We start from the raw sequence: 13782 nt of genomic DNA, 5'->3' as shown, positions 1-13782 counted from the left end.
TCAACTTTCAGAGTTATAGCTGGGTACATTTTTTAGGTAATTTCATTTATCATTTGTCCATATCAGAAATTATACTTTGCTTTATAGGTAAATAACCAATAGGATGATGGTGATAATGATTAAATTTCAGATATTGCTTTATAATTTCAGTCTTCATATTAATTTGTTCTTTATGACTCTGTGACTACTTAAGTTACTGTCTCCATTTCTCAGATGAGGGAAAATAAAAAATGCTAATCTAAGTTTGATAATGTTCTTGATCAGTGGACTAATTAAGAGAGATTGTCAGGTTTTGGATTTAGGTTTTCTGAATCTAAAGCCCACCAACTTTCATGTTTCCTTTCTAATAAGTGCATTAAAAAATAGCTGTGTAGTACATCTACACATGTATTAGAAGTACACGTCCAGTGCTTTTTGTATACTTTATGCAAAAAAGTATATAATCTATCTTCTCTTTATGTAGTTTACAACTCTAAATGGATTAGAGAATTCAATGACATTAAAATTGGTATCACCATGTTGAAGAAACTATAGTCACATTATAGACTAAAGGAAAAGGAAATGTCTAAATGTCTAAATATTTTATAAAAATATACTACAAACATTGCGGTAGGCTGAATATGTGTGCTATTCCAAAATTCACATGTTGAAGCCTAATCTCCAATGTTACTTTTGGAGGTGGGGATTTGGGAAGTTTTGATTAGGTCATGCTGGTGGAGTGTTCATGAGACACCAAATCTGCAAGCACTCTGATCTTAGACTTCTCAATCTTCAAAACTGTGAGATACAAATTTCTGTTGTTTATAAGCCACCCAGTCTATAGTATTCTGATGCGGGAGCCAGAACAGGCAAGACATACATTCACATATAAATGTGTGTTTTTAAATACCAGATTTTCTTGCAAAATATTCCATTGTGGAAATAGGTCATAGTGATGACATTTCCCTTATATAAAAATGTTTACCAAGATATTATATGTGCAATAAATATTAATCTCTGAACTTCTGTATGCCAAATACTGAGTAGAAAAGTGTTCTAATTATAGATAACTACATGGCCAGCTGAGTAGAACTAGGTTACTGCTTTCATCAATAATACATAAGATTATCTGGATATAACAAAATAAAAAATATTTTTTAATATCCAGGTTCATAACACAAATGGGAAATCTACAGGTCCCAGAAACAACCTTGGTATTAAAAGCCACATCCATAACCACAACTTTGAGATGTTGCCAAAGTAATCCAGTGGTCTAGACACTGGTTTCAACTCCTTCAGTCTCGAGGGGAAAAAATAAGTTTGGAAGCTTACTTAGGAATGAAAGATATGATCTCAGATCCAACTGAGTTTGAGAAGAAAGCTGGAAGCTTTGAAAGTCTGTCCATTCAAAACAAAGTCTTGGTGGCCTAGAAAGTGTCAGTCCAATGAACTGAAGAAGCAGTAAGCAAGTTTACTTTGTTGTAAAGCTCTCAATGTGAAGAAAAAGGACCTTGGTGATAAATAAATTAAAAATGCATTTTTTTAAGTTTTAAGTTTGATTTTTTTTTTTTTTGCATATTCCACATAGGGTCATAAACCCAAATAAAATTTCACCCTGTCTTAAAATCTGCTTCCCAAGAATCAGACTCTGAGATCAATATGTAGAGAAAGTATACAGGGGAGTGCTTTCAGGAACACATATAACAGAGTGAGCAAAGACATGGAGAGAAATAATGGCCTGTACTCTGAAGGGATGGCCCTTCAAAGTTGTCCTCAGTAGTGAGCAACATTGGGTCCCCATATTGAACAGAAAGAAGGCATAACCTTGGGACAGGTAGATAGTTTTAGCAGAGGGAAAGAACTAGGCTTGAGCTCTAAACAGAAATTCTCTTGGCTGCTGAAAGAATACTTAACTTAGTCATGGAAGTAATGTGAATGGAATTTGTATAGCGCTTCACAGTGTTCACCACAGTTCTTCATATGGTGGTCTGATCTATGGGCTTTATAAGAAAGGTTAATCCCATTTGGAATTTTACAGAATGTTCGCTTTTTTTCTGGGGAAACATTACAGGGGAAAGAGGAAAATGCCTATAGCTCTTGTAGCTTTTTATGCAATAGCTGATCTCTGGACCACTACTGATACTTGTCATCCCCTCCTGTACTACCCCTTCCAGATTCTTCTCACTTTGAAGTAGCTCTTCTTTTTTTTTTTTTTTTTAAAGATTTTATTTATTTATTTGACAGAGATCACAAGTAGGCAGAGAGGCAGGCAGAGAGAGAGGAGGAAGCAGGCTCCCTGCCGAGCAGAGAGCCCGATGCGGGGCTCGATCCCAGGACTCTGAGATCATGACCTGAGCCGAAGGCAGCGGCTTAACCCACTGAGCCACCCAGGCGCCCCTGAAGTAGCTCTTCTGAATGTCTTCATAGATACTGTGCTAGGGTGACCCAAACACTAATCCCTAAATTCCTTTATACTGTATAATTCTCAATCTTGTCTACTGCATTTGTCCACTTAACATCAAAAATAGACACAAAAATACCAAGAGATGTTAAATGCATTCTTCTTGAAACTATTCTCAGCTTCATCTCCTGATTATCATGGTCAATTACTCACACCCAAATGTCACTTCTTTTCTTGCATGATTGTCACATGGCGCAAGGAGCCAAGAGTAACCAGGAAGAAGGCAGGGCTTGAAGTTCAGTGAGTCTCTTGTTATATTTCCTGGTAAAAGAGTTTTCCTTCTTGGAACCAAGACCTCTAGATGAGCATTCATTCCCTAGATTTTGGGGAATGGAAACATAAATTCCCAAATGGGTAACTAGAAATGATAATAAGCAAATTCACTCCAAGTTGAGCCTTAGGTGCTCAGACATATATTTTACCTCAGAAGATACAGCACCACAAAATGATGATTGATTTAGACTGCAAACTACCTCCTGAAGAATAGTGCTCTATTCTCCCAGGTATCCTCTCCAAGAAGACATTTTAGTGTTGTCTTCAATAGCCATTCTGTTATCTGGATTCTGAGTAGTGTGGTAAATTCTATGTCCAGTAGTTCCTATAAAGACATACTTTACATGTTGACATATATTTACCCTGAGGGAGAGGCAGTGGTGCAACAGTAGTGACAACATGGGGTCTGGGCCACCTGCTTCTGAAGAATATTTTGTTCTCTCATACTGGTTTTGGCTGCAACTGGGTATACTACTTTTTACGATGTATTATTTCTGGACCTGTCTAAACCAATGATTTGGATTGTCTGAGAGATCTCAGCTTCTGATGGTTGGTTCTGACAGTGTAGTCATATGGTATCTAATGACCATCTACTCTGTTTCTACCAGAACCTCCTAGCATGCTGGCAGGTATTTTTAACAATAGAATATGATTCTTTATTGTAGATAATGTGAATTATTCCCAGCATCCTAGTGGTTTGTGTTGTTGTTCTTCTATTAGAGATTGTCCTAAATTCCACTAAAGGATGACATCTCTTATCATCACATATGTATTTAATACTATATAGTTTCCTGGATCATAAGTTTTAAACAATTGGTTGCTTACATCATGGCATGAAATTGTTGCAGAGGCATTCCTGCTCTGAGCCCATGTCAAAATGCAAACTCTCCATGTTATTCGTTAAAGGGGCCAAAACAATATTTCAAGTGTAAGTATCTGGACTCTGGCACCTAAAGATGCCTTTTAGTAATTTTTCTTCCTTTTAAATAGTGGGAATTATGAGAGACCTGAAATATATGTTTTCCTTTATTTTTGAGGAGAAATCTTGGTAGGCCCCAGACAATTGGACCCTTAGAAACCTCACCAATGTATCAGGTTCTTAAATCTTCAGAGTGTTTATGTCATACCTTCCAGAGTGCTTTGTGCATTACAAGTCCATTAATGTACCCTCCCCTTCTTCTCAATTCTGATTACATAATGTTATTGAAATTGGAATTTCTTTAGAATGTTTAGGTGGTCCAGGTCCCTTGAAACTATATTATGACTGACAGGGGAGGAGGCAGCTACAGTTAGACTACCATATGCTTCTGCAAAGTTTGCAATAATATGATATGATCCTCTAGAATCCATCTGATGTTTTAAGAGTGCCAGAGAGATTCTTTGGTAAAAGGTAAATTAAATGGGGATGTAATGAAAGTTATTATCCCTACATTTTGTAGATATTTAAATGTGTTATTAATTGCTGCCTTAGGATAAGATTTTATTTATTTATTTTTTAATAGTGACTCTCTTACCTGATCATATCTAGATGCCTCTGCTTGGACTTTTCTGTATGAGAGCTATTACCCAAGACCAAGGAATACTTCTCTCAGTAGACTTCCATCAGTGACTCTGTATATCCACTCCAACTACATATTCTAGTAAAATAACTGTCAAATGGGTCCGTGGACTCAGTGGAAGTATAGATATTTATAACAAGGCTAGATTCAGTTTATCACCTGTTCTACTGTAAGGGGGGTGCCATGATAGGACTTTTAGTCCATAGGTCTGTGTTTCCCAACAGTTCTTGAAATATCTGTGTATTTTCATTTCTCTAGTGTATTTTTAACCAAGAGAACAGCCATCGGTCTCTTTGTGGGAAGGTGGATAAATCCTAACTGTATGTACTGTATGTACTTGTTGTGATATTACAGTTTCCTTCCCCTTGCTAACTTGGCCTTTCCATCAGTCAGTGCTATACCAGTTTTGAAAACTGGCTGTAATGCAGAATCTGAGAAAGAATAATTATTTTTTATTGCACCAGCTGCCCTCCACCTCCAGATCATCCATAATTTATTATTTTGATTATATAGATTGAGAAATAGCATTGCTGGCTGTCTCTATGACATTTTGATTTTAGTAACCATCTTCATATCTCTCCACACATCTGTCTCCACTGGCTGCCACTCTGACCTTGCTGTTCTTATTAATTATATATCACCACCTGGCTTCTAGTATGTTGGGAACTTATCACCTCCTCTTATTATCAGGAAATCAGTATCTGTAGCACTTTTATGTCTTTTAAGCCATGAAACACAGAAGACATTCTCTATTGAGCTTCTCAAAATTGCTGGTGACCCTCTCAATAGGATATTCTTTATCACTTTCATAAATAGTGTCTTCTGGCCCTTCCTAAAGAACATAGTTTGCTAGTGGCTTTTCTGACCTTCATAGTATATCTGTCCCAGCTTGCCACTTCTCTGAACCATTTTGTTCTTTCTTCCATCATTTTTCCATTGTATCTCTTGCATTTTTACTTTATGTTGGGAAGGCCATTGCTTTTTCCAAACTTCAAAGCATCAAATTAGTCTAATTATCTGTCTCCTCAGGACATATAGAATGTTAAATGCTGCATTAAGGGAGAGTAATTGCATTTCAATACACTCTCTTATCCAAATTTATATTCCACCCCCTCATATTCTAGCTCTCAAGATCTTGTCCCATTTATAATTGTCCAGCTCCTACCAGTACACATCCTACAGCTCCTTCAGTTTATAATGCCTTCCTTATTTTATAGGCCAACACATCCCTGGCTCCATTATAATTTAACCTTAGTTATAGGTCTGGCCAGTATTGAAGATGGCTGTAAATTCAGAAAGGAGTTACACTTGTCTTGCAAGGCCAAAGCCTCTGCATTATCTTTATTTTTTTTTCTTTTTAAGATTTCATTTATTTATTTGACAGAGATCACAAGTAGGCAGAGAGGCAAGCAGAAAGAGAGGAGGAAGCAGGCTCCCTGCTGAGCAGAGAGCCCAATGCAGGGCTCCATCCCAGAACCCTGGGATCATGACCTGAGCTGAAGGCAGAGGCTTAACCCACTGAGCCACCCAGGTGCCCCAAGCAGGAGCTTTAACCCACTGAGCCACCCAGGCGCCCCTCTGCATTATCTTTAAGCAGGAGTGGAATGCTAATCTTATTAGAAACAGATGTGCTAAATCTGCTGGCCCAGAAAGTTCAGAAAATCTGAGTTTTCAGGTTCTTGAGCACATCAGCCATTGTGTTTCCATCCCAAATCTGAGAACCCATTGTTTTTCAACCAGGTTACTAATTATGGAGAAACCAACACCCAAGGCTTTAGAATTTAACATTGTATGGACCCTAACTAAATCTAGTTCCTGATTTTCCTGACTTCCAGCTACAGAGATGAAAGTCTTTTCCTGCCAATGAGGCTGTTGGATATCCACATTTTTGCCTTATTCTTGAGTAATTACCTCACTCCTTGATGTCTTTATTGTGTTGATGGCACTGGGTGAGAGTCATATGATTTTATAGAATTTAGATTTAAATTTACTTAAATTTTCAAATGACTCAGAAATTGCACTGCTTACAGGATGGGGGTGAGGGGTCCAGGTTTTTATATCCCTGCATTGGATGTGTGCTGTCCCCAGTGGGGAAATGCAAACTTAGATAATGTCGTCCTCTTGTTGGAAAGCTTCCTGGGGGTAAAGCAGAGAAATTTATTTGAAAATGTGTTCAGAACAGAAAAATTACATCACATAAGAAACAAAACAGTGATAAAGTGAAGAGATAGAGGAAACACAAGTGATGGTGCCTCCAAAACTATGAAGTAATCTGAATGTATCTATAAATTGTGTAGGTTTAAAACTGTTTAAGAGATCATCAAACAAAGGCATATCATAGTAAAAGAATAAGACATGAAGAAAAGCAATGAAATTTTAAAAGGAAACAGACTATCTAAATATGAAAAAAATATGTAGTTATTGGAATTAAAAACTTAATTGGTAAAATAAACATCTGAAAAGCAAATTGGTGACCTCGAAATAGACTTGAAGAAATTAACTTCAATTCAGCCAACATAGATAAATTGAGATATCTTTAATCAGTAAAACAAAGTCATATCTTCTCTTAGATATTCTATTGAGAGGGTATAACACCAAAGGCAAAGACAAATAGTGACAAAATATATACAGTGACAAAATATATACAAAAGTATTGAAAATTAGACTAGTCTCTTTTGTCATCCACAGTAGAGGCTGCAGAAGAAAATGTATCCTAGTCATGAAACTGCTGATGTGATACTGGAAACTGAAAATTATATACTCAGCTAAATATTATGAAATGTGATGAAAAATTTAAAATATGTTGAGAAACAAATAAAAGAGTTTACTGCTTATAGGGTATTGCAGAGAGAATTAAACATAAACCTCAGAAGAAGAAAATTTGAAGTTAGAAATATGAACAGCAATGTTGAACAAAAAATAATTGTAAACATCTATTGTAAGGGCCTATTTAGCCAGAGCGGCCCCACCTTGATTGAACAGCCATTTTGTTGTTTATGCAGCAAAACTTAAATTGACCCTGACACCCCAGGGGAGCTTACTTAAAAGCAAAGTCTGGGAAACCAGTCGCAGGTAACAAAGCCCAAATACAAGGGTGGGTCAGGTCAGGTGGCGATAACAGCCCAAATGCAGGGATGAGTCCAGTCAGGTGGAGACATCCAATCAGTAGAGTGCACATACTGTCTCCCTAGCCACCAAGGAGTGTGGGCCCTGCCTTTTGGGTGCCAATTCTGACCAAGGTGATAGGTTAGTTCAAATGTCTACTATAGGGTAAATTGTAATTCAGTTGGTCACTTATGTGTGACCTAGCATGACTGTGCAGCTTTCTCTGTGTGTTACAATCTCATTGGCCACCTGTGTGTGGCCAGGCCCAAGCACATGGCCTTTGCTCTATAAAAGTTAGTCTGTGGGGCGCCTGGGTGGCTCAGTGGGTTAAGCCGCTGCCTTCAGCTCAGGTCATGATCCCAGGGTCCTGGGATTGAGTCCCGCATCGGGCTCACTGCTCAGCGGGAGGCCTGCTTCCCTTCCTCTGTCTCTGCCTGCCTCTCTGCCTACTTGTGATCTCTCTCTGTCAAATAAATAAGTGAAATCTTTAAAAAAAAAAAAAAGTTAGTCTGTGAGGCAGGGAGGGGTCACCCTCTCTGTAAGGGGCAGCCCGACGGGTCTGTTTGATTCTTGATGCTTGGCGCAAAATAAAGCTTTGCTTGTATCAGTCTCGCTCCTTTGACCATGGACCCATAATTGGGGGACCCAACATTGGGGACCAAACACTATTACACATAAATATTGACTATATAATAGTGACAAATTTGAGAATTTTTTTAAGTAGAAATTAATAATGGACAACAATATACGGTTAAAGACCTCTAAGGTATTTGTGCAGAGAGAGGATTAAATATTAATTTTGTTTATTTGTGTTGATTCAGATATACATGTTCAAAATTTAAGAATGATCATGTAGAAATACAAAGCAAATGTATGTATCCAAACCAGGAGAGAAGCCAAAAAGACACATAAACACATAATCAATACCATGAAAGAAAGAAAAGTAAGAGTGAGGCAAAGAGAAAACATAGTAAAAAGAAAACTCAAATTGATATAGTTGGGATTATTTCAGGTTATCATGAATATAGAAATAATATTTTAAAAATTTGCTTTGCAAAACAAATTTCAGATTAGTTTTTTGTTGTTACTGTTGTTTAATCAGTAAAGCAAAATGATTCAGAAGTACAACTAAAATATGCCTCAGAAAGATTGAGGGTCAAAGGTATATAAAAAAGTAATTCTAGGCTAATTGAAAAGAGAAATTATTGGAAGACTGTTAATTAGTTATTAGTGAAAAAACATTGTTAGGGAAAAAGAATGTCATTACTTAATCATGAACTAAGTAATTTATTAGATAGCCATGACACTGAACTTCGTATACCTGATTTGTGTCTATATGTAGTTATGAAATATGATTGAGTTGAGTCCATTATGTGTATCCTAATATGCACACTGAGTATGAGAGGGTAAAACCTAATTAAAAACTTAAGTCTTTATTAAATTTATCAATATGAAATGAACTATATGGAGTAGAGGTTCTAGGAGGAGGGACTAGGATAAATAGAGGAACATCAAAGTTCAGCTTGTTCCTAAAATCCTTCTTTACTCCTACCCTCTGAAGAAATGGGGAGATGTAGACTTCCTCTGCTCTGGGCCAGCAAACAGGGGAAGTAGTAAAATGATGATTGTCCTCTAGAAAACTGTTGGTTAGACAATAGGAATGAAAATAAAACAGAGATTAAAATCTTGCAAAAATTACTATGAAAAAATTCAATATTTCAGTCTCTTTTCCATTAGAATGATTTAATATTTTTCACCAGAGTTAAAATAAACAGGAAAAATAAATTCAATTTTTAAATATTCAGTTTATTATTTTTGTATCATGTTCTTCAGAAAATAAAGTGTTTTTCTATAATGGGTTGTTAAAATATAAAAAGTATACAAACTTTGACCATTCAGATTTTCTTCCAGCATTATGTAATTTCCCCCCTTTTTATATTTAGAAAGAAATAACAGAATGGTATTCTTTTATGGTCATCATCTTTGGTCTTTTTCAGACATCTGTGTGTAAGATTGTATATGTATATAGCAGCTTGTTAATTTTGCAAAAGAGAGTGTAAATGCTAGAATTCATAGTAACCTGAAACTCGTGATTTGCTCTTAATAGAGTTTGAAGTACCTAGAATCTACATACCTGATCTGGACTTCATATAACTCTATTTAATGATTTCAAAAAAGTAATTTAATTTCTATTTTTAAAAAGAGATTTAAAATTGTGAAGTTGTCAGTTACCTTTTGTATCCCATTGTTTAAAATTTGCATGCTGAATAATGCACTTATTGCAAGTAAACATGTTTTAATTTTCCAAGTGATCCTAATTTCATATATAGTTTAATCATGCACACACAAGTTTTATTTTGCTACTTTGTCATAAGTACAAATTCTCTAATTTCAAAAGTAAATAAGACAGATTTAGCTGTATATCTAACTATAGTAGCCAACTTTCAAGTTGGCCCAGGATCCCCACTGTTTGCTATTCATATTCTTGTGTAATTTCCTTTCACACTGTATTCAGGTTGATCTACTTGTTCAATGTATATGCTTTGTACTACTGTATATATAGTGTATACTTTCATGATAGCACATTACTTTTGAACTTAGGTTATAAAAAACTGTGATCTCCATCTTAGGGTTTCCCCTTCCTCCACGCTTCCCTGCCCCACCTCTCCCTCCTTCCTTCTGGAGGAAGTAAGCTGCTATGTTGTAAAAAGCCTAATGAGACCCTCACAGGAGGAAGAGCTAAAGTCTCTGGTGAATAGCTGTGAAGAACATGTTGCCTTGCCAACAGACATGTAAGGGAGCTTACCATCTTAGACCAGCCTTGGGATGACTGCAGCACTGACTAGTGCATTGTTTGACTAAAATCTCATGAGAAACCCTGAGGCAGACTTCAGCTACTTCTATATTCCTGATGCTCAGAAAATGAGACAAAATCAATGTTTTGTTTTAAGCTGCTAAATTGTGGGGTTATTTGTTATACAACAGGAGATACAAATAGATCCATCAAGCAACATTTTGATTAATGGGAATTCACACGAATTCATAGCTTTAAAAAATTAAACTACTATTCAAATATTAAAACAATATAAAATAATCATTATTTAATGCATCCAAATGAATGTGGTTTCTAAATGTTTCCTATTCACAGGCAAATATATAGAGAACAGTTTGTTTTCACCTTTTAAATACCTACAGAATTACAAAAAAAAGAACTAGAATTTAATAATCAGTATGAGAGATAGATATATTTATAAGAAGAAGCATATAGTAGGGGCACCTGGGTGGCTCAGTCCTTTAAGCATCTGCCTTCAGCTCAGGTCATGCTCCCAGAATCCTGGGATCAAGCCCCATGTCAGGCTCCCTGCTCATGGGGAATTTGCTTCTCCCTTTGCCCCTCCTCCCATGCTCTCTCTTTCTCTCAAATAAATAAAATCTTAAAAAAAAAAAAAAGATGGAGCATATATATTTAAAAACTATATATAGCCTCAAAAAAAAAAAAAAGATTGTTAGCTGAAGTATATTTAATGGTAGAGATCCAAAGTGATTTTCAATCCTAAGAGTGAAACCAATACAGCCCCTTCCTCTCCAGCAGATATAAACTTATCCTCTGCCTCACATATCCAAAATATTTGCTAAAGAAAAAAAGAATAAAGTTGGAACACTATTGATACTTCATGTTAGAAAAATGGAAATAGGAAGGAAGAATTCAGCTCTAGCTTCACTCAGCCAGAGTCAAGTTTAAAATACAGGATGAATGGCCTCTCTTCTCCACATCCCATCAAGGCGTTCCAGCCCAGAGAGAGCTTCCCTTCCCACAGTAGCTCATCCGGCTTTGCTACTTGTGATCCTCAAAGGATATTTTTATCACCTGATCTCGTAAGAGGTAATTTTTTTAGTTTTCTGCTTTTCTAACTATATAGAAGAGTAAATTCTGGTGTTTTTTTTTTTTTAAGATTTATTTATTTATTTATATATTTATTTTAACAGACAGAAATCTCTCTTTTTTTATGTTTGGTTAGCCAAGATACAGTACATCAAATGACTGTAGTTAAATAAGCAAGATGAAAACTAAGAAATCAATCCTTTCTTCTTTGTACATACTTGGAGTAGGAGAAGCAATGGGTTAAACCCCTTGGGATAGAGCCAATATCTGACCTCACAAGAAGAGATATCAGTTTATGTAGTCTATGGATGTACATGTGTCCATGGTAATGAGTATTTCTAATTTCATTGGCTTTCTCTCCTTTGTTCAAAGTACAAAATAGTCTCCTCTATCAAAGCTATGAATTCAGGAAGAGGAATATTTAGCATTGCATCCAAATTCTAGGGGTAGGTTTTGAGAAATTAAGCAAGGAAACTATCACTATACTGTTTGCACCCATGAGCCTTCTTCTCCACTTAAGCAAACGGAACTAAAATTCATGTTATAATTTTAGGTAATTTTCTGAGGAAAGGAGAACAACTAAATTAGAAAATATAAAATCAGCCATGGTGTTATCATCAAAATCAAGTTTTCTAAGGGCAGAAGTGTAGGAACCCATTTAAAGGGTTTGTATTTTGACTCACTAATAAAACTAAAGAGGAAAGGAAGATAAAGAGCTCTGTTAGAAATGATGTGAAAACAAAGTACAGAAAGGTTTTTGGGGGCAAGAGCCATAAAGCGAGTGGTATTATTTTGTAGACAAATATAGAACTATACAGCTCTAAACTATGCAAAATTAAGAAATGAAAGCAGAATATTTTAAAATATGTTTTATTGATTTGAGCTAAAGAATTTATTATGGATTACTCTTGAGGATTTGCTATGTGTTTGAGAATGCAGAGTGATCAAGCCAGGTAATTGGAGAACTCACCAGGAATAGAAATTGGCTGCATATATTAAATATCACATCACTTTATTTTTAGGAACCTCTCCAAAAAAGCTCATCAATCTTGTAGTACATGGGATCTTAAGCTCTGATAGTATTAGTCTGCGTTGCATGGAATTCTTGGCAATAAGTAGCTATGGGTTATTGGGCAGCTTGTCAACCACATATCATATATATTTGTTCTTCTGGAAAGGAAAACTTATTTCCCAATAGAGAAGTGAAATCTATTGCAGGGCCTCATTGTGGAATGAAATAGAACACTATGGGACAAGATGTGAGTTTCTTATTTGCCCTCTGAGATGTCAGTTTCTTTTACCGGATTGGCTGAGGGTTTTTTTCTTCTTTTTAATTGTATAGCGCTTCTTATTTCTAATCTAATATACTCTAAATTAAACTGGAAAGTTTACTTTCTTCATTTAGAATGAGGTCAAATTACTGTGAACTGCAACAAGGGAGTAGGTGCCTGGAAAAACGCCAGGATTCAGGGAAAAGGAGTGTGAATGTGAACTCTGTGTTTTCCATTTTAGCCTTGCTCTCTTGCTGACATCAGAGGGGTGAGGCAAGCAAAAGGCAGCTGTAGAAGCAAGAAACCAAGCGCCTGAGAACTGAAATGGATAAACAGTATCAGTTTTTAACTAAACATATTAGAAAAGCAGAGTCATTCATGGAAAAGTTTGAAATGATGTGGAAATCATTTGAACTATAAAAAAGCTGAAGGTTCAGGAAAGCATAGTTGAATATAATAGTGAAGATGCTTGAAAAACATAGCAGGCATGGAATTACACATTTAAAAGATATAAGATAAACCTCTGTGCAGGAAATGTATGAATATTTTCCTTTGTAATTTTACAGTGTTCTCAGAACACTATGTAAAACAGTATACCTTGCTTTTAAGGCAAGCTACGTAATTAAGAATTTAATGATTCAATGTGTGATGCATAGCTCCATGTACCTTATATTGACTTTCAGGTTATCCTCATACATTTCTCCCTAAAAATATTAGTGACTTCAATATACCTGGATGATTCTTCTAGAACTCCATTTATTGAACTCCCCTCCATCTTCACCTTTATCCTACTTCTGCCACTCACTGCTACTGTCATCCTTGTCACTCTCAAAAATTCAACTCTCCACTGTCTCTGCTATATGTAGCCCTCTCTCTGAACACCGCCTCCCTTGATTCCTGTGAGCTTCCTCTACCAGGATGCCATTAGTGTGCTTCTGTCAGCGTTTTGCTGTCACTCAACTCATTGATGTCCTTTCATCTCTCCTTAACCAGTTTAAATACCATGATCAATCATTATAAAACTAACACTGCAGCTTCCCTGCCTCTCTCATTCTTCATTATACTCAGTTAACCAAACCACAACCCATTTTAAATTCAACCCTCTGCCTACCTCATCCTTGTATCCATGCAGCTCATTGTGGCTGTGGGAAAATATACAGCCACAAAATTCTATCTACTTTGAATTCCTGATTATAAACTTCAAAGGATTTTAATACTTCCTATAGTCATTCTATATTCCTCTAATCCAGT

This window comes from Lutra lutra, chromosome 3, assembly GCF_902655055.1.
Source record: "Lutra lutra chromosome 3, mLutLut1.2, whole genome shotgun sequence".
NCBI classification, from domain to species: Eukaryota; Metazoa; Chordata; class Mammalia; order Carnivora; family Mustelidae; genus Lutra; species Lutra lutra.
Note: the sequence above shows the minus strand (reverse complement) of the source record.